The 23208-nt window shown below is 38.7% G+C and overlaps 1 protein-coding gene across 1 annotated transcript in view; it reads right to left on the minus strand.

The window, feature by feature from the left end:
- The window catches only part of KCNIP1 (potassium voltage-gated channel interacting protein 1), a 436690-nt gene that overhangs the window by 408455 nt on the left and 5027 nt on the right, over nt 1-23208 (minus strand). The gene's annotated exons all lie outside the window — the stretch shown is intronic.

Below are 23208 nucleotides of genomic sequence, written 5' to 3' on the forward strand. Positions count from 1 at the left end.
TCATGGCTGAATCTTGCATACCAAGAATAATGTGAAACCTGCCACTACTGCAGCCTATAAAATACACAACTAGGATGAAACTGATAAACAATGTGAGTAAATAAACTATCTGACCTGTCTAAGAGACTTAGCACCACAGGTTTTACCTTTACTGCACTTAAAAATATTAAACTTGTTACATAAAGGGACTGCTGTGTGAGTAAACATTTGCTGCCTTTACTTACACATACTGTTGGTTCTTTCCTATGATCCTGAAGCTAGTGACAGAAGCAGGTGAACACACAAGAAAAGGTGAGCAAAAGAACACCCTTTTATCCATATCCGTCAATGGTCAGAAAATCAGAGAGTTACAACTGCAAAACCCAGATGCGCGGCTAACCACAAGGGGCTTGAACTCAAAGGTGAGGGAATTCAGGTGATTCACTGTTAAAACAGACATTCCTCTTTCTCCAGCTCTGACCTTGCAGTGAACTTTTTGCCTTGGACTTGACATGAAAGAATAGTTTGCCTGTAAAGGATGCATCACTGTTTAGGTTTTGGTTTTTTAAGCCTTTTGCAAATGCATGTTTATCAGACAGACTGACAACAGAAATTAAATCTGTATGAGAAATTATGTATCGAGCAATTCATTCAAAATATAGCACTTAGGCGGCTGCATAAAGATATACATTAATAAAACTTTTATAAGCTGTTTTAAAGCTTCTATCTATGGAAAGGCAGATCAGATTAAAAATCTGAAGTCTCCATTGTTCCTTTTATAGCCACTGATGTTCCCCTCTATAGTCACTGAAACAGTTCTTCATGCCTCACTAGTGGTTCTTCATGCCTCACTAGCAGATAGGAAATAATTCATTGCCTTCTCTACTGCTTTCAGTAAAGCAATGAAATAGCACCAATGAACAGAACTTTTAAAGGTGTTAAAATATTATGCAATCAATCAAATTACCTGAACGTGAATTATATACCATCTACTCTTCAGAAGTAGCATGTTAATGTGGTGATTCAATAGACTATAAACAAATTGAAGCACCCACACACACCTCATGAAAAGAATGTGGGGTTCTTTATGGCCAGGTAGAAACACTATTGTTTGATTCTTGCCCAAAGATCTCCATACAAGAAAATAATTTAGACTGGAAGAATCAAGTCATCCTGGCAAAGCTGAAGTTATTGACCTATGCTGTTGTGGCCTGCCTACATCCATAGAGCATTCTCAGCTTCCCAATATTCTCGCAGCATCCTTTGGGGCAGATTATCTGGCCTGAGAAAAAGACAAAATTGCACAACCAACTTTAATAGTTCCTGGCAGTTTCTATTCTGTAAAGTTGTAGCAGTGCTGCATTTGAGAGTATTTTCCAGACCAGCAGAACATGTTGCCAACATCCCAAGTAAATGCTCAGCACAAGTTTAGGAACAGATTTACACAAGGTGGCTTTATTCACCCCAGAATGGCCACCCTAGTGGGGGCACCTGAGCATTTTCTGAATGAATACAGCTCTTCCAGCATGTCCTACTGTCTGTGCTTTAAGCACAGGACCTCTTGTCTTTGGTCTTAGTGTAGCAATGTGTATTGGAAGGTTGGGTCTGGCATTGGTGATGAGGAAAATGACGTGAATTTTTGACTGAGATGTGAACCCCTTACATAAGCTGCTCAATGCTGTGGCTCAGCCTGCAGCATTCTGAGCACCAGCTCAGGAAAATCCACCCCTTTTACAAGACAGTGATAGGAAATAAAAGTGTCAACTGTGCTGTTATTGCTGATTTCAGCAGAAGCATCAAGTGTTTAATTGACTCCTAGCCGACTCACTGGCTCAGTGGCAGCTTCAGGGCAGGACTGCGGAGTGACACCTCATTTTTACCATGGGTCAAGGTGGCACTGAATGCAGATATCAAATTCCAGGTTTTGCCACATCTGCCTCCTGGAAGTCACGTACTAAATTGGCCTCAAAAAACCACAAATCTATTTGGTCTTTCTAATAGCTAAAACATCGGTTGCTTTTCCAGGGCATTTGAAATATGCCCTGTATAACTAGCAATAGAGAAACCTGCAAATAGAAGGGACATTACAAAGAGATACAGGTTACACTGAACTGGTGAGGCAGACCAAAGCTGAGAACAGGATTTAAGGCAATGGAGTCAAGAGCCTGTTTGGGTAATATGACACTGTTAGTTTCATAAATGAGGCTTAATGTAAGAGGCTAAAACAGCAGTAGATATTACTACCGTATAATCAAATTAATGTTAACAGAGTGACCAACATGCTTGGTTATGGACAGTGTTGAAAAAGAAGAAAAAAAGTTTCAGAATGACAGTTATCAAGTTTGCTTAAAGCCACTTAAAAATACTAAAATTTTCAGTTAGTACTACAGAATAGGTAACATGCATTTAATGTCAGCAAATATACAATACCTGCATGGCAAAACTGTTTTGTTGCCATTTTTCCCCAAACATTTCCTACATAACATTGTGCCTAAAAGCCAGCTGCTTTCAAAAGCATCAGAATATTTTGCCTGGACTACAGAGCATATGAACACTGAGGAGGTTCTGGAAATCTTCAGGTAAAATACAAGAACCATAGCTCTGACCATAAAGGCCATGTACCACCTTCACCAGTATACCAATATACTACAGTCTCAGAAACATTCACAGACTAAAAACCAACCAAACAAAAAACCCACACAAAACTGCACAAACCTGTCAAAATGAAGGAGCCCAAACTGCAAATAGAAGAACAGCCTTTAAAAAGACAACAAAAAACACCAACTGACCAAAAAAAGCCCCCTATTATTGGTATTTGTTGGCGAGTGTTATGGGAATGGACAGTCTAGGAGAGCTGAAAGCAAGGGGAGGCATACAAATATATCTTTCTTGATACATAATAGATGCTTCCAATCACATGTTTTGAAAATCTGCAGGTCACTCAGACAGCTGACATTGCCACATCCTGCTCCTTGAGCGAGCCGCAGCTGATCGTGGGCAAGAGGATCCAAATTCTAGATTGCACTATGTAAATGTGGTTGTCAGCATAGGACACCTAATAACTGAAGCTCTCAGAGTCCCTAGCCACTTGAAGATACTCTTAATAAATGAGGAGCTCCTGTAGTCTCACAGCCTCTTTAAAAGTTCAATTAATAGATCAATACAGGAAGTTTGATACCCAGCTGGTTCTTCACTGGAAAGCAGCATTTTTTTTTTTTTTTTTTTTAATGAATAAAACACTACAGAAGCTGTTTTGGAACAAGATTAACAACATGCTTCTTCTGTTATTTTATATTGTGATAATCTGCACTGTTTAGGTTCATGTTTGCACGGGATTTATCTACATAGAAATGCAGTAAACCACCCATTCAGCTGACATTTAAACTCTCAGATGGTATTAAGAACAAGTATTTTATACAGCTTTAAAATATCAAGACTCTACAGGAAGGTAGTATAAGAAGAGAATGAAATTTAGACTCAAACTGATGACACTTCATGATCTCAAATCATAGCAATGTACAGGGATATACTTGTGCCTATTAAGATTGGAAAAATTATTTATCAAAGGATAAAATTTAATTCAAACCAAGAAAAATGAACAGATAAAGTGTAATTCTGTTGCCTCCATCTTCTCAACTCAACCTAGTTTCATGTCAAAAGCAGGCACTGGCACTTGATTGCAATAGTCAGAAATATTAATTCAGAAGTTAAGAATTAATCTGCCTGCAAAAAATGAAGGTACAAATCCCAGCTGTAGGTATTAAGATATGCTTTTCCCAGCATTGAAGAGCTAAGTGACTAAAAGACACGTAATTAATTCTGTAAGACTATTCCCGTGTGTTGCACTGTGGTTGAAAGAAACAATTCTGCACAGGAGACTGGTAGCATTTAGCAGTCCACATCAGCCTTGTTTTTCTTAGTAGCTGGAGATACAAGCAAAACTGGTGCTGATCCAAGTTGCTGCTCCAGTGCGATTGTGCTTTCTCTCAAGTCCTACCCATGGGGAGTACAGTACAACAGTATCTAGAAGCAAGTTTGCAACAGAATGAGAACAGCTCAGAAACAGAACAAGAGATCTACTTTGCTGGAAGCGACACATTTTAGGGGAAAAAACCAACAACACAAAACCAAACAAAACCCCAAAACACACCCCCCCTTCCCCATGCAGACACAAACATCCCCAACAAAACCAAAATCATAAGCCTACCAGACATGTCACCAAATACTCTATGATCACTGACAAGCTGGGGACTGGGAAAAGTTAGGAAAAGCATGAAAAATACCAAAGTAAAATTATCACTAGTAAACTAATCAGATAAAAGCACTTTGGAAAGCTAGTTGTAAGAGCTCAGATGCCACCAACAAAAGGAAATACAATCTCTAACCTCCCTTCTGCAATATTGCTAATTTTTGTATGATACTGAATGTTAACACTTATTCTGTAAAGTTATGCAGAGCTATCATGCTCCTAATCCCAATTTCTGTCAATTCATCTCACCAACTGTAAAAAAGCAAAGTCCCCAGGTGCATACATCACCAGATGCAGATGACAGTAATCTAGGAGACATTTAAAAGGTGTTTTTTCTTTTTTTAATAAACGGCTTTTAACAGCAATTTCAACTATAATATTTCATTATTTTGGTTAAAAATTATCAAGTATATAGTTCCAAAACAAAACCTAATAAAGCAGCACTGCATCTCCCATTTCCAACATTCCCACTAGGAAAGTTTTGCTAATGAAAACACAAGAGGAGGTTTTTTGTTTGTTTTGTTGTGGGGTTTTGCATGTTTGATTTTTGACAAAAAGCTGGCTAGCTGGGGAGGTTTTTTTTTGGTTTTTGGGTGGGCAGAGAATGGTGAAGAGATGATTACAAAATTGGGTCATCTCAAACAGCTGGGCTTTTTTCCCATAATTATTTTATTATCTTTCTGTTCAGGAATGTTAGGCTGGTTGGCCTATACATTCTCTCTTCCCCATACCACGCTACAGCTACAGTAATCACTGTTCCAAAGTTTCCCCTGTTCTCAGAAATAAATTCCAACAGCTAAAAGATTACACAGATCTAGCCATCAATAGTGATTTTCATCAGGCAATATGAATTCAATTACGTCTGACTTATCTACACATTTTTTAAGCCATTGTTCCCATCTGGTTTCTCTTTCCTTGTGGTAATTAATTATGTGAAGCTACAAGTCACATGTTTTTGAAGGCTAAAGGAAGAATCAGCCATGACTTCAGCCATGAGCCATTCAGCACTCGTGATCTTTGTCTGTTGTCTCTCTCTTTTCCAGTGTATTTTTGGACACTTTTACTACCATCTCTCAAGTTGCTTGTCAGTTGTAATAACTCATTTTGCACCTTGACCTTTCTGCTCTTATCCCAACATGCTTCCACTATTTCATCTGTATTAGTCTCTTACGGTGCTTATCTTCCTGCACAGTCAGGATCACTGCCTGCCGTTTCCAGCAGTGACCAGCTTTCTTAATATTACCTTCCCAGATGACTGTACATCAGCTTCCCAAGCCTGCTGAAATATTTTTTGAAGCCCATTATTCTCGTACTACTACTGCTCTCCTTTCTTCATGTAGGACTGTGAAGCCAGTCATTTAACAAATGCCTTCACCTAACACTGCCCTCCTCCATCAGTCCATCCTAATATCATGTAGTTCTGAACAAAGAAAAATAATAAAATCTGTTTTTTTAGCAAATTCTTTAACAGTACTTAGTATTATCTATTGTACCATACTGACTGATATAAAGAGTTATGTATTACCCTTAATATGTGTATGGCCAGTAAAAATGTTGAAATTCAATAAAGACAAAACAGAAATGTCAAACTAAAGTACATATTTCAAAGATGGAGAGATTTGCAGATACTGCACTTGAGCAAAATAAAATTTATGGGCTAAACACCAAAACCTGATGTTTAGCAATCTTTCTTCCTTCATAACGAGAAAAAAAATTAACAGCCTCTTCAACTGATGACACAGGACTTCTGTGCTGACTGATCCAAGACCCTCAAGATCTAGCTAGCATGCAACTGAGACTGAAATTTTTACTCCCTTAACTGTATCTGTAGTAATAAATGTAGTACTTGGTGTATGAATACGGTAGAATAGCGTTTGAATATTGCCAATGGCAATCCTTCAGCATAATTTATTTAAACAGATTACGGTCCACACACATCCAGCTCCCCAGCCTCTCTGCATCTCTCATCATGTGATTGCAAACAATAAGGAAAAAGAACGAGATTTTTGGCAGAAGTCACAAGTGGGCTGTAAGACACATTTAGTTTAAGTAATATTAATTTGCTCTCCAGTTCCATTAAAACTATGGACATGGTTGAAGAGATAAGCAGAACTAATGCTGTGCTTTCATCTGAGATTGAAGAGCATAGCCTGTATTTCAATAGTCCTTTTAAATCATGAAAATAGTGGGATTTTTCTTTTCTGTTTATCCACAACTTTGGCAGAAACAAATTAGAGTCTTCCCTTCCCTAGGCAGGCAGAACTAGGGCTATCTATGGTTTTGCACCTATTTTCTTCTTTCTGCTCCAATTTATATTTCTCTTTTGCGGGGTTTGCTTTTGCAACGATTTCTTGTTCTGTTCTCCACATTTTCTCACTTCAATGACTCTCCTCCTGCACATCCCATTTTATAAGGAAATTCAGGCTGGAAGTTCTAAAGGAAGACATCTACAAAGCCATTCAACTGTATGCAAGAAAAATAGGTGAACAAAGGGTGTATGGAGAAGAAAAACTGCAGTGAGAGAAGTTTGTATTTCACATGTCAATTCTTTGGGGAACTTAGTAGAAATTTATCATTAAAGACTTACAAATTATTCTAAATCTACTCCAGTTTTGCCTCTCTGGTCTTTTATTCTTCATTAAAAAAATGAGTTTGAGACAAGAGTCAACAAGTCTGACTTGAAAAATATCAGCCAGTTCAAATTAGGTTTAGAAAAACCCTACTGCATTGAATTCAAAGAATAAGAAAGAGTAGTATACGTTTTTATAGCTTTTAACGACATAATACCATTTTAAGACGACACACCTTACTCTACTTGTGAATATAACACTAGTGAATCTCAGTGAAACACTCTCATAACACCTTACTCAATAGGAAGAGGAGTGACCTGTGTGCATCAGACACAAGCAATGCAGCCTCCTGCCATATGATTAGCATTATTTTTCTTTTGTGACTTGGGCCATTTCTCTTGCTCTCTTCTCCCCCAAAACAGAAAACCAACAACTACTGTATTTGGCCCATGTATGACAAGACTAATCATCCACAGCAATTAAAATGCACTTTTCCCTCAAGCAAACCTTGATGCCTATCATTAGTCATGACTATTTCCACATTAAATCTCAACTTCCATTTCTAATCTTTTCTGCATTACTGTTGCAGTGTCATTTGAAACATGATATTGCTGTGTGGGTTTGAATTTTTAGTGTAATACATTCTGATAGGCATTTATAGAAAAAGATCATTTGAAAGAAAGAAAATCCCATGCAATTCTATTAGGGCAAAGAGCCAACATGCAACATGAAAACACAAAAGACCCCAACCTTTGCTTTTCTAAGCAAATATGTATAGTGATATACTTCAATGTCTGAAAAGAAACGTTACAATAAACCTCTCCCTCCTTAATACAAGCCATAATGTTTCCATTTTCTATTTTTACACCCCATAACACTCTCAGATATACTACATGCTACTGGTCCTCTGCTCAAGAAATCAAAGCTACTTTGAGAACAGTCTACTGCTTTAACATTCTGTAACCTATATTTCTTAAACACTGTCAGACAACTATTGCTTGATCACAGGGTGCTCTTGAGAATGAACAGATCTTGGCCTTAGAGTCAACTCCTATCTAATCCCTAGAAAGGATTCAATGAGGGCACTATCAGTCAGGCTGCTAAATCACCCCAGCTCTGAAACAGTCCTTAAAGTGCTTGAGCATGTCGACAGGTTCAAAGTTATCTGTCCAAGATACTTCAAAGCCCTATCACTGGAGTACTCTGATGGCTATTACAGCAAATCTGATCTAACAGCTTTTCCCAAAGAGACAGACACATCTCTCCCCTCTTCCTACATGTGCAATGTTGCCTTTGATCCAGACACTGGCTCTCACCTCAGCATTGGGACCTGGCTCACAGAAGAGTTTTGTTTTCCTTATGAGGTTAGTTTTAGGCCAGTCTAGCTAATATTCAATTATTAATTCAATAGAGGGGTGTCATGGCATCCAACAGACTTAACAGAAGTGAAAGGTTAGCTTTCAGGATGGATGTTAAACACCTACTGGCACTGAAAAATGGATTAATATTTCCTACATTTCATGGGGATTTCTGCATTCGCACAGAACCTCATCCTAATGTAAGTTAATTAGGGAAGTAGGAACCTGATCATCTCTCCTTCCCAATATGCACATATTGCCAAAAACTCAATTAGTTTAAATTAGCAGAAGACATTATTTATTACTAATCAAACGAGTGCCTGGGAAAAGGCAATCAATGAAGTTCTGCACAAGACTGGAGCAAAAGATGTCATTTAGGCATTAGTCAGCTCCCTTCACCAAAGGCTGCACCCAAGCAGAACGTTATGCATTAGATAAACACATGATGCTTTACAAAGCCCAGTAATAAAAAGGCAGCCATTAGCCTTCACTTCTCAAATCAGCTCTTACTGGCTGGTATCTTGTAAAATTTCCTTCTTAATTCATTCTGAAAAACAACACATAATAAGCCTTCCTGACATGTATTTATTGGGTGCTCTTCACAGCACAAGTGCTGTTAAATTGCTTCCCACACACCAAACTTTTCACCTTCAATATTTTCAAGCTGCAAACCTGAAGGTCCTTCGGCTTTAAAAGCACCAAATCTGTAAGTGTAAGTGTACATAGCAATATAGTCTTATTCTGATATAAGGTAAACTTTGGTAGAAAGAGAATTGCCGCAAACTGGAGTATAGGACACGTATTCTCACAGTATGTTAAGCTTTTTTAAAACAGAAGCATTTGGAAGTAGAGCTTTTAAAAAAATTATTATGAATATAAATAATTGCATATAGCACCAAATAAAGAACAAAGTATGTCAAGAGGTGGACTGGAATAATTTCTTTGGCCTGCATAACTTGCAGCGTTTGCTTCTTACATAATAGGAAAACAACAGCATTTTCATATAGAACACCACATCCTCCTTTTTGCACTTGCTGGAAAGTGCAGGAATGGCAATGAGCATCCATTGACAAGCACAGCTCCATCCTGCCCAGATGTCACATCTGGAACGAGAGTTCTTTCACCTTGCTCGTTCAAGGATTCTGTCAGAGATACATCAAACACTAGCAAACAAATAGTTGCCTGTGAAAAGGCAGATCCTCAACACCTTAAGCTACAGCAAAATGTCCTGGTCACTGGTTGGGGTAACGAGGAAGAAGTATACTTCTCCTCTCCTTCATCTCCTGTTAGCATGCTGCAGGAAAGCTAGACAACTGGCACACTTATAATACAATACCTCCCAAGCACTGCAGCTGTCAGGCCAGGAGAAAATCAAGGCCTTTTTATAAAACACATGCAGTGCTGAGAGTAACTTTACCAGTAACACTGTCTTCCTAATACCTCCCAGCAGGCGTGGCTACATAAGAAGCAGATAGGCTTTCATTAAAGTCACTGAGGATACTAGGCTGTTTACTAAAGAGTGGCACTTATGACGTTTGATTTTGGATGAGCGAGGACTGTACACTCTAAAAGTTTATTTCCAAGTTTAATGAATTTGATAACAGCATAAGCTTTTTGTTCCTTAATGTCATTAGTTGTTCAAATCTTCCTGTTGCAACAGAGCCTAGGAACCTCATGCAGAGACCAAGAGGTCCCCCATTGGACAGATGAAGATAACAAGCCTTTTTGCCCCCTCTTTATTACTACACTGAGCATGTGACTTACCATATGTTGCTTGGATGTTGAAAGGTTTTGTTGCTTGAATCCTCAGCCTGCTCAGAATTAGCCTCTATTCAAGGGTATGACTGACAGGATGCCAGAGATCTCTAAGACCACCACACTGCTCTGTCACAGTCTCAATAGACACGTGCAGCACTGCAGACGTGAACCTCCAGTGCGACACCTTGCAATGGCATTATTACCTGGTCAAACCAAAATTTACTTTGATCTGAAAATGGAACACTGCTGGAGCCAATATCAATACCTATGTACACACAATGACAGATCTCAGGGGCGGATCAGAGCTACACCACAGTCAGCAGCTTTTAGCCCAACATACCTATATACTACTTTGTGAAGCCACTAAGTCTGCTACAAATTTCCTCATAAATAATTCATTCTGCACCTGTAATAGAATTACTTCAACAGTTAAGCCACTTCAGATGTGTGGCCAATACCAAACAGCCTGGCTGTTTGCAAGTCTTTTTGTTTTTCTTATTTTTTAAACACATTTTTGAGCTGACTCAAATCTAAATGTGAAGTCTTGCACAAAGGCTTATCAGCAGCATTTGTGACACTCTCTTAAAAACTTTCAATCCATAAACAAATTTCTGAATTACAGTGGAAACAAATATAGCATCATCATCCATGATGGATAAAACCATTACAAGATCTGACACATTTAAAGGAAGGAGAAAGAAACCCAAAACCCGAAAGAGTGCCTTCTTTCACTTCTTGACCTGAGTAAATTACAACAGCTATTTAAAAAAAAAAAAAAAAAAAGTTGTCAACCTTATTACTATTACTGTCACTATAAAATTTTGTCTCCAAACACAGATTATGCTCAAGTCAAACAAGAAGAAACGCTTCCTGGGAAGAAACCATCAGGGAAATTGGCCAAAGTTTTAACTCATTGAAAATCCGGTAGGTGAGAGAACATCACTCAAGTGGGAATTCCCACGCAAATCACTTGCAGTCATGACTAAAAGAGTTAAAAAATAAAAAAGAAGGAGTTCAAAATATGTAGACATGGTGCTTATTCATGGACTAATATAAAACACAAAATTGTAAAGTAGTTAATTATGAAACTAGAGCTCTAGAAGGACTGCAACTCTGGAATCAGGTGAGAGACAGCACCAACTTCTCCTTCAATGCCAAATCAACCTCCCCCTCTCAAACTACAGCTTGTGAGAAGAAGATTCCCCTTAAGTGAATTGAGTAAGTTTGCTGCAATTTGATCTCATGGCTGTCTAACTGCTCACCTAAAAGTCAGCTGTACTCGTGCCCTGCATGGCTGCAATAAGAACAGTCTAAGATAGGTGGGAAATGGATATCGCTCAACTTTCACTTCCTTACCCAACATAAGAGAAAGTTTGTTCTTATTGTACACCAAACAAATTAAAACCAATCAATACTCATTACAGTTAGGCATTGCGTTTTCTCTGCCAAGCACCATGAGACAGGTTTTCCTATAAAGCCTTCTTAGCAAATGAATTCTGGGTAGGGGCACAGCAGCACTAATACAAAGTTATTAAAAAGAGATGTCTCCAGCAGACAGTTTTCTTGGCTCTCTCACATTCTATTACTGGAAATTGAACAAGAAGCAAGGACAAAAATTAATGAACTAATGAATTTAGAAAGGAAACACACACATAGGTTGATAGGAAGTTTAAGTTACAGAGAAGAGATGAGGCTTTGTGATTTCAAACTCAAGGATGAATAATGAGGAAGTTAAATTATTGTTCATGCTTTACATGGAAGATAGCAACCAAGACAACTTTGTACACAGGACTTGAAACCGAGCAAATTTAAGCCATTCTTTAATTAGGACAAGGTCTTCTCTGTTAAAATGTAGGCATCTAAATTTGTAATTTCCCTAACCCCTTCCAATATCTCAAAACTGAAACATCCATTTCATAATTCTAACAGCATGAACAGATCATACAATTGTGACATTGATAGTGAAAAATGAAAAACATTAATGGTGTGCAAGTTGAAAAACTCTAAGGATATGGCATAGTATTTTCAGTGTGATATGAACTGCAGTGAACAAAGTAGAAAAAGCATAACCGTTTGTGGTTATTCCTCCGAAACCAGGCCCAAATAACAAAAAAAGCTCCTTTCTGAGATTCCATCCCATGCTATTGCTGCTCTTGTCAGAAAAGATGCCAGCTTTAATTCCTACACAGCAATAAGAATGGAGGAGCCTATACTACTGTGCTTCCAAGCACCAAAACCAGTTAATTTAAGCTGAAAAAAAATGTTTTTACACAAAGGACTTCAGAAGGAAGTGTAAAGATAGCTTACTTTAACTGTTTTACAGTTCACTAGGGCTCCTAAATCACCATGAAACTCTGTTTGCTGGCCTACAGAAACTGCATTCACCTCCTGAACATGGAGCAACAAACTTTCTTCAAGACAATAAAATAAAACCCCTACCTGAAACTGCTTTACAGAACTTTATTTGGCATGGGCAGGTTTGGGTTTTCTTGTGTTGATTTTATTGTTTAAGAAACACACAGGGTAGCATTTGATGGCTATAATGTATTGTTTAATATTAGCATAACATTGGAGCAAGGAAAAGATGTGTGTTAGTAAAGTTGCACCATGGCAACTGCCGGCATAGAGCATTTTCAAGCTTACAGTCCTTCCCCCTCCTTGGTCCCATATGCAGCTTCACCCTTTACTTTCTAATACTGCAATGTCATTACAGCATACTCCAGCATTTAAAGCCCACGTGACTCCTTTCACTTGGGGAGGCTGGTGTACCTATACCAGTTTACATATCGCTCCACTAGAAAGAGGAGTGAAAACTAGAAATATTGCCAGTACGTACATTTCTATCCCTGAGTAATCTGCGTCCTAGTATTACAGTTGTGCTACATTATGAAATGGAAGGTGTCTGTGACAGATGGTCACATCAACAACTATACCAGTAGCCTGTTAATAGCTTTATTTATCAGTATTAGAAGAAAAAACAGCAAGAATGTCGAGACATTGCTGTGGATAAGTGGAAAACGAGTCCCCTGCAACACAGAGCTTGCAGAGAGAAAGGCTTAGCAAGTGCCAGCCACAAGATTTCCAGTCATTATTTTCCTGATAAATTAAATAAGAGAGGAACCTGTGCATAATCTTGTTTAAAAAAAAAAAAGTTTTTCATGAAAGACATAAGCTGCTCATACCATTTTCTCTCTTTCCCAGTAAGCTCTAAATGAAGGGTAATGTCCCTTGTTGTAAGAGGCAGTCAGGAGCAGCCAGAGCCTCTCGCGTCTCACTTCTGTGAGACCTGCTGACCCAGCCCTGCGGCAAGACATAAGATTTTTTCAGGCTTTTCTTAGGCTGGAAAATGTTCCTGGCTACTGCACAGCTTTTATATCCTCTTCTCCAGTAGTGTGATGCCAGAACCCTTTATGGCTTAGGGACAGGAGGGCAAAGAGAGAGCCAAAGAGAGAGCCGGGTGCGTAGCACATTCACTTGTCAAAATGAACTCCGCAACTCTTACCAAGTCAGCATTTATTTCATTATAGCTCCTCCTTTAATACCTTAAGGCAGTAGCAAATACTTTGCTGAGTCCTTGCAAACACATCAGTGTTTTTAGCTCCCAGTTCCAGAGCAGCTTCAGCCCCAGCTCAGGTTACATAGACAAGGCTATATTTTGGTATCTGTGTTGTTGAAGCTACAGTATTAAAACCAGCTTGTTTTTCAAAACTTATTTAGCTACTTGGGTAAGTCAATGGGAATTGTTCCAAGAAGTTTAAGGCTGCTAACAAAAGCCAATATTTGCAAAGGAGGAAGCATTTTCATTTACTGGACTCAATATTGTTGCAATAGTGGAACTCAATTTAGCTTATTTCTTTGCTTTTACAGTACTGTATTTATGCCAAACACTGAAATAAAAGGGTTTTTACTGTAAGCTGACTTATGAGAAGATGTTTTAGCGCTACATGCAGTTTTCCAATTTTGGAGCCACAGTCCATATAATTTTTTTAGTTCTTTATACTTCTGGCATCATGTTCAGAATTCAGAGCCCAGGATCTGAGGGCTGGGACAGTTGCTTCCCTTTGTCCTTTCATAAAACAGCTTGCAAGAAAACTGGGATGTTTGCTTCTTGATTTGCACAACACAAGGCATTCCTACAGCAGCATTAGCAAGCCCAATTACTAAGATGGAATGGATCAGCTTGCAATTGCCATTTGTGTACAGTGCTAGCAGTTTAGTTTGGTTTTTATTTATCTGACTACTAACTACTCACTGCTTTATATATGCACTAATACTGTGTACAGGTATTTGTTGAATATTATCAACATTTGTCATAAAAAGCATGCTAGTGCAATGTATGTTTAACTTGCTCAGAAATATCTTTTTATAAGGTAGGATGGGAGGTGAAAACATGGACTATATTATAGCACTACCGCAGCCTTATAAAGGGATATCAATGGGATTAGACAGCTGGGCAGGAGTCAGCAGCGTGCCCGGGTGGCCAAGGAGGCCAGCAGCACCCCGGCTCGTAGCCGGGACAGCATGGCCAGCAGGGCCAGGGCAGTGCCCGTCCCCCTGTGCTCAGCACTGGTGAGGCCACCCCTCGAACCCTGGGTTCGGGTTTGGGCCCCTCACGGCCAGAGGGACATGGAGGGGCTGGAGCGTGTCCAGGGCCGGGCACGGGGCTGGGGAAGGGGCTGGGGCACAAGTGCTGGGAGGGGCGGCGGGGGGAACTCGGGGGGTTTAGTCTGGAGAAGGCTCCGGGGGGACCTTATCGCTCCCCACAGCTGCCTGGCAGGGGCTACAGGCAGGGAGGTCGGTCTCTGTGCCAGGTAACAAGTGACAGGACAAGAGGAAACGGCCTCAAGTTGCACCAGGGGAGGTTTAGATTGGAGATTAGGAAAAATTTCTTCACAGAAAGGGTGGTCAGACATTGGACCAGGCTGCCCAGGGAGGTAGTGGAATCACCATCCCTGGAGGTGTTTAAAATAGATGTGGCACTTAGGGACATGGTTTAGTGCTGGGCTTGGCAGTGCTGGGTTAACGGCTGGACCTGATGATCTTAAAGGTCTTTTCCAACATAAATGATTCTACGATTCTAAGGTATTATGCAAATACTTACAGAAATACTTCCCAGAGAAGCTGTGGATGCCCCATCCCTAGAAGTATTCAAGGCCAGGTTGGTTGGGGCAGGTGTTTGGCACTAAATGATCTTTAAGGTCCCTTCCAACTCAAACCATTCCATGATTCTATGAAATAAAATCATTGATAGGAAGATTTAATCAGAACAATATCACACAACCTCCTTCAACATTTCTCAAGGGACTTCCAAGTCATATGCTGGGGGGTGTCTCTCATTTTGTCAGTTAACTGATAAAAAGTAGAATGGAGCTAAATTATAGCTCCACAACTGGAGAGGAAAGAGGGGTGTAATACATGGAAAAGGCACAGTTAAGTACTTCAACATACCGGAAAGAAACATTTAAGTCTGCAGCAAAACAAGATACTGTATACATAAGAAAGCAGCAATAAGTGGCTGGCAATCAAAGATGCTTCTGGCCACCTCACACAGCTTAATGTTATCATGGCTAGAAGGCAAAGAATAGATATTTGACTAAACTCTTCATCTCTGCCAGATATGGCCGTTGAAAGCAGCATTGGTCAAGTTCATGAACAAGGACAAAGAAATCGAACACTTAAACATTTTTTGATCAATAGGAAGATTTTCTGTGTGCTGTTCTGCAGATTTCCTCTGTGCCCATGAACTGAGTATCTCCTGCTTTAATCTAGAAGGCAACAATAAGGGCTGCAAATCTAAAGTTCATTTTATACTACTGCTAGGAGAAGCCCACGCCAAACAATTCCACATATTTCTTAAAAAGTAAAGGGGGTTTATGGTAGTTTGTTCTTTATTAAAATAAGCACTAATAGGCCTTGTAGCCACACTATAGTATTTAGGGTGTTCTTTGAAGTGTACCAGAATTTTTTTTCTTTTCAAACTAGACAATGGCTTTGTTAAAACAACAAAACCCCTACACATATAAGTTAAAGGATGTCTTGCCCAGCATGAACGCTGCTCACTGCATCCTCTTCTGCAGCTTCTGAGACTATTTTTAGATAGTCTGGAACATTTAAACTAATCCAAATGCTCATGAGTTTACTACAAGTAATCCACTTGAGTTTTAGCTTTTTAAAGGGCAATTCACCAGTTTATTTCATCTTAGGAAATACTTTACTTCAGACAGCAGCATGGAACAACTCTAGAAAATATATTAGTTCTTGAAACACGATGCTGATTTTTATTTTATTTTATTTAGTGATAGCATTCACCAGATTCCTCATCTGGCATTAAGTGCACAAATTATTTTCACATTACCATGAAAACATGTGTGGTTGGTTTTTTGGTTTTTTTTTTTTTAATCTACTTTAGATATCTCTACAAGGAGAGGTCAGAAATTTGAGTCAAACAGCAACTTGAAAGAACCGGAATCATATTCACAACAATCTAGAAATTCCTCTGAAATATCTTATTCCTTCTCTTCCTAAGATATGTAAGAAACACTGTAGTTTAGACACACGACATTATTTACCTAAAGGGAAATCAGTTTTTCAAAAATTTCCTGACATCTATCCCTTAAGACGTATAACAGTGGACAAAGGACATTAAAACACTTTCAAGGGATGAAGACTTCGAGAAATTACAAATTTCTTTTCAAATGTAAACCCAAGGTTCTTGTGTTTGGGAAATATATACACTTATCAAATATATTATCCTTTTCCTGGCACAGCGTTTACAAAACCTCACACCCAGATCTAGCAAGTTAATTTTGCTAAGGGTAGCGTTTCTTTTCTAGCAGGACATCAAGTGCCAAAATAATTAGGTCAGATCTTGAAGTGCTGCAGAGTTGTACCGCTTCACATGTCCTGGATATCAGACCACCATTTTAAGCCCCTTGCTTAACAGATCGGTGCTGCAATATTCATGTTGCTCTCAAACAGGAGAAAAATGCACTTCCAGCAAGCATCTACATGTCTATGTATCCATAATATCAAGAGTTTATTGCTGAAAGAGACTTTGTAATGCGGTATTGCCCAACTTTAAGTGCACAAAGTGTCACAAAGCACACCACCAGAAAACACATAGCCCAAAAATAAGTAGGTCTCAAACAGGTTTTAAGAGCTAGTCTTCATTATGGTTACTCTCTGTGGCATAGAAAAATACTCAGATAAATTGTTTTTATGAGGACATCGATAGCCTTCAGCTATCTGGAGGCTGATTTTAGCTGAAGGCGATAGATACTGTGAGAATGCTAGAAACGCCAGGCTTTGCCACTATGCCTGTTTGTTTCTACAGCTACTGACCAGTCATTTTACAAAATTCTCATGGCTACTTATTATTTATGTAAAACACTGCAAGTACACAGAGCATTTTTCTCAAAAAACAGATCAAACACACAGGAAAGACACGGCATGTCAAATTAATTGGTGGACTAATTCCTCTGAAGGTAACAAGCGCACTCACAGGATGAGTTGTTAGCCAAGTCACAGACAGAAAAAGAAGAAAAAAAAACCTCTCACATGGCGGTCCTGAGCAGTAAAGCTCACTATAGATTCTTAGACAAGTTGGTCAAAATCTTTATCCCAAAAACTGATTATAATTCTAGTGATATCAGGGTTGTGGCTTACTGTAGTCACTATGGATCATACTTCTGCCCCTTGTACTGAGTCATTAAGAGCAAAGCAAGTATTTCTGCATAAAGCCAAAAAGATGGCCTTTCGTAAAATTTTCTTCTGTGTCTGATTCCTTGTAAAGGGATTTACCCCTCAACTTTTAAAATTCAATAGGATTTAGAGAGCCAAAGTCAAAATAAACAAATCCTGAAATGGATGTTGTTCTCAAATAATCTTTTCAGCTTTATGCCTGACAAGTCACTTTTGGTATATCAAATATAAACAAAACCCCCCCCCCCAAAACCCCAGATACACAACTCCAGAAACCACAAAAAGAACCTGTGCTTAAGATTTTGTTCTATAGAAGCTGATCCAGAGTCTCGTCCTTGCAAGTGAAGATTACCATGAAACACAGGTTGTTTCTTCCATTACCTGAGGTTATCCAACCTGCAGAAGATGTGCTATGGAAAATCCAAAACAAACCATAACAGAAGACAACAGGTTCATTCTGCCCACCTTGTATATATCACACTCAATTTTTATACCTACAGAATACCTACTTTTGTCACACACTGAGTGCATAGCAAAGCTGGGTAAGTCTGAAGATGGAATAAAACAATTAAGCTCCTACAAAAGCATTTAAAAATGCTAAATTAGGCTCTGTAAGAATGGCAGCACTCTGTCTCTGAAAAAAAGAGAGATGGACAGAAGCTTCAAGATGGCTTCAGCTCTCCACGCCCCATCCTTGCTAGGCAGAATTACTTCCTGCAGATGTACATTATCACACCCACGTCACCTCTTATGGTCTGATTTGCTGTACTCTATCAGAAGCAGTTCTTGGTTTAAATATTTCCTTGCTTGTGCTATTAGCTGCATAATAGGCAACAATATTTAATAAGCATTTAAGGCTTGAATTCCCCCTTCCCCCAACTTCCTAAACAATCCCAAAGACTGTTAAAAGTATTCGTAGCTCTGTGCCCCCTTGTTTATTTGCATACTATAGCTTGTCAGATAAGTTTGTCTAATATTGTCATTTCTTCCTCTTATAAAGACAAATGCACAGCTTGTTTATCACAGCTGCCTTCACAAGACAGCCCATGGTCTTGATGATTTACCTCTCCATGAAATACTGCAAATATATTCAGTTTGTAATGGTGATTTTGCAGAGTAATGTTCACATTCCAAATGTTTCTTCTGTTTTCCTGTATTTATGAGAAGACAGAAATCTCACAAAAAGCAGAATTATTTCCAAGATGAACATAAGGCACAGCATGAGGTATTTCCCTATAAATTCAAATGCCAGCCCTCGATACAAACAGCACTCCTTTAAGTTTCTGGAGTGATTCGCATCACTACAACTGCATGAGTGAGAACTTTTGAGAACTGAAAGGACCCTAGTTATCACAGCTCACCATGCTGCCAATAACAATCACTGCAGCATCCTGAGTTACCATCTGCAGTATGGATTACATTTATACAATGCTTTCATTCATTGAATCTCAAATTGCTTCTCATGAAACAAGTGATAAAATTCTTTTCAGAGCATCAACATAAACACACAATTCAACAACTGGGGAGCTTGCAAACATTTTCAGACCCAAGTCAAAAACCTGTGACATTTATGACTTTCCCTAAAGTACATAACCTGAAGAACTGCTACTCCTTGTACACATAGAATGCAACAGGTATGGGATTAAAAAACCAACACCCCCCCCCCCCCCAAAACCCAAAAATCATCACAGCAAAAAAACCCAAACCTTTAAGTAGGAAATAGAGAAGTCTATCTTACTTTTTATGCCTTTGAAAGCTTCAAGCTAACTTTTTTATGCTTGGAAATGTGGTTTTCATTTTTGTTGGCCTCCTCTTAGACTGAATCTTATTCAACTTCTGTCAACAGACAGCTGAAGTTTTACTACTTCAAGGGGGTGTGACAAGAGCCATATTTTATAGTATTAGGCTAAGCACTTTGATGTAGAACATGTCATGATCATTTCTTTAAACTAACATGTTTACCTCTACCAATATATAAACGATAAAGATCTCTCACACTTTGTATTCTCAGTTCATTCCAGGAACCCACGCAAACATTGGAATGTTGGTGTACCATCAGAGGCTTATCCTGCTTAGAGTCATCACTAGCTTTATTGTGCAGTAGTAATAATGCTTTATCATGGGTAACCATGGGGAGTTGTGAATTTAAAAGTCTAAACCAGACTATTCCACTCTAAGAATGGCTATGTATGTTTTCATTATTCTTTGGAAGACAGATGATCTATTGTGTTTATCATTTACTCTAAAGCAGACACTCAAACTGCAAAGTAACAGCAACACGTTTGTGAGTACTTATGTTAAAGCGTGCATATTTCACCGGAATACTGCCCCACACCATCATCCTCCATTATCATCTTCCCAACTGAATGTACAAAAACACTTTAAGAGAATGATATTTCCAGGTGCTTATTAATTTCACTTGTAGCCAACACACACTTTAATTTAGACTGGATAATGTATGCAATACTGTTGTGAATTATTGCCTTAATCAAAACATTATGCAACACATTCACCTGAAGCATACAACATTTTGGCAATAAAACCCATAGACAAGACAATATATAAAAAATAAATGACATTTATAGCAAAACTATGAGGGTGTAGACCAAAAAAACCCCAGAACATGTCACCTTCAACAGCAGATTATATGGAAATACAGCCAATTCAAAGACATGTTTTAAACCATATTTGTTTGATGAAGACTGACACCGTTATTGCAGGGTCTGAAAACATGACAGAACAATTTCAGGCAACTGAAGTATTCCATTACTTACATTGCTTTCAGGTGAGTTTCTATGCAAGTAGAACTGGATCCACAGAGACGAATAAGTTTCTTGATCCTTACCTTGAAATCCACTCCTGCTAGTGACCCTGCATCCAGTGACAAAGTAAATATTTTAAAAGTGTGATAGTCAGAAGCCCATAAAGAAGAGGAAAATGGCACAGCCCTGTTAGCAGGAAAGCTGCAAGAGGGACAGAGAAAGGCAGAGCAGTCCCACAGTTAGTGCCTCAATCACAGGTGTTCCAGATCACCACTGCTATATAATCACCTCTATAAACTGGTGCAGCTTGAGCAGAACAGCTCCACCCAAACCCCTGAAACATGGTCACCCCTACCTGGCTAATTCCTAATTCACTTTGGCTGGTGAGGGGGGTTAAAATTCCTGGGATTCTTGAACTAGACTTGAACTAGGGCACCAAGAATCTTTCTTTGGAGTTCACATGATTTTCCTCACACTTAGCAACAGCTTTGACGCATCTATTCATAGCTAGAACATGAAGGAAGCAGACAAGAGTTTAAGAGCGCCTTTATCATCCACTTTTCTATGTAGATTTAGTCTTTGTTTCCTTGCTTCACAGGCTGAGTTAGGAAAGTAGTTTCAGTATATGATGGTTGCTGTTCCACTGAGTAAAACACACATCCATCATGAAAGAAGTGCAGTATGTGTTCATTACGTCTCCCATTACCCAGTTTAAACATGACTCTAGCTGAAATAATGCAGAACCAAACATCTGCTTTTCCAGGTACAAAGATTTTAAAATGGCAAAACACCATTGTATCATTAAAAATAAAGAAAGCATTAGAAAAATGCCATGCCATTTTTGCACATCTGAGAGACACACTTACTTAAAAGTTGAAGGTGCCACTCAATCTCAAAGCCAGGCAAGTTAAACACTTGTTCTTTACTAGATTTTTAAATGTTTAGGGACAATTCTCAGATTGAAATAGATTAAAATGGTATTAATTTTGCTAGATGCAATTATGTAAATTATATAACAAGGTTTTATTTTTACACTCTCAGAACTCTATTTTGGCTTTACAAGATGAGCACCTCATCAAGCCTGCAGCAGCAATTTCTCTCTCACTCTGTAATGTAAGGCTACTGTACCACGTCTGCCATTTACAAAAGAAAGCATTCAATCACTCCGATTTTAAACCTCAGACTACTTTACTTCTAGTTATTGGCATTAAATGTACTCCTCTCACGTGCCCTGCAAGCCAAATGTTGTGAAACACTCATTACAAAGAATGACATTAGAAGTTAAAGCCAGCTGAGAAGTGAAAGTCAAATTATATATGCATGCTACTGGTTTTTAGTAAAGCTGTGCAAATGTGGAACAAGTTGGCCATGAATATTCATTCCAATTACATCACAAGCTTAAATGCTGCTATAGTTAAAATTTCCCCATGCCTGCTTTCCATTACATTACCATCTTTGAGCCCTACTAATCATATCAAAACAACAAAAACAAAGGTTTAAGAACAGGAATCCCACAAATACCATCATAAAGAATAGTCGACAATTTCATTTGCTTCCCTAACAATGGGATTCCTGCTTAGGAAACAAGTTAGCTTTACCAGGCACCCAGCATGGAGTAGAAACACCACTGCTTGTTTTGTTGTTAGCACCAAGGTGATCAACATTTGAACACACTCTACAGACCAGGAGTAATTAATAAAGAAACTTGCAGAATATAGCCCAAACCAAACAGAGTCGACTGGCAGCTCAAGACTAGTTTCTGAGCACAGAAGAGATGTACAAGTGTTACCTTATTGTTACCCTTTAGTACTGTGTTATTGGAGATAAAACTACATCTTAAAATTACACTTCATGTGTTAATTAAAGCTATTTTTACAATTATTTAATACATGCTAGTACCCAGTTATGTCAAGCCATCTTCAGAAGTTATCTGTTTACACTTACAACCATTCATTAGGTGGACATTATTATGGTCCATTAGGTCAAAATATACTGTGGCATGTTCATTTTACACCATTTTAAATGACAAAACCTACATGTACAATTAGCATATCAATACAGCTACAGCATGGGTCAGAATTCTTTCTTCAGCCCACCAATTATGAGAAGAAAAAAAAAAAAGGGGGGGGGGGGGGGGGGGGGGGAGAGAGAAAAAACACCAAACCCAACCAAAAAAAGCCCCTACACACAATAGGATGCCAAATTTTCCTAAGTTGTTCCAGTGCTATAGAATCCAACATGATTACTTTATTGATTTTAAATTTTTTTATTAGAGAATCTGCAGATTAATCCATCAGTTATGCAAAAAAATATATACTTATTATTATATCTTGCTCCTGATGAAAGACAGAAGTGAAATGTGTGTACATACATGGCTCAAGTGGTACATACTTTGTGGAAAAAAAAAAGATTTATTTGTAGTTCATTTTTCATAGACATAAAACATGTGTAACATGCCAAACAGAGGTATATTTTGCTTTGTGGGTCAAAGATTCATCAGTATGGAGAAAATATAACTAGATATGCTGGGTTTTTAAAAAGCAAAACAAGAACCACAGACACACCACGCAAGAGTTCCTACCAGCCACGTAGTAAAATTGGAGAGCTTCACTGGGGAGAGTTTTGGATCAGGTTCTGAACTGTGAGGCTTCAGCAGTTGTGGACTTCTCTCTAAAGATGCACAGTGAAGACTCTTACTCTGCCCGTTATAGTGGCAGTCCTTTTCTAACTGGGGCTTTACACCAGCATCTTCTGCACAGAAACCCTCACTTACTTTTCAGGACCACCTGGAAAACGTGGATAAGCTCTAATCCCACTCTAACAGCATGTTA

Source organism: Falco biarmicus, chromosome 8 (genome assembly GCF_023638135.1).
Source record: "Falco biarmicus isolate bFalBia1 chromosome 8, bFalBia1.pri, whole genome shotgun sequence".
Classification (NCBI taxonomy): Eukaryota; Metazoa; Chordata; class Aves; order Falconiformes; family Falconidae; genus Falco; species Falco biarmicus.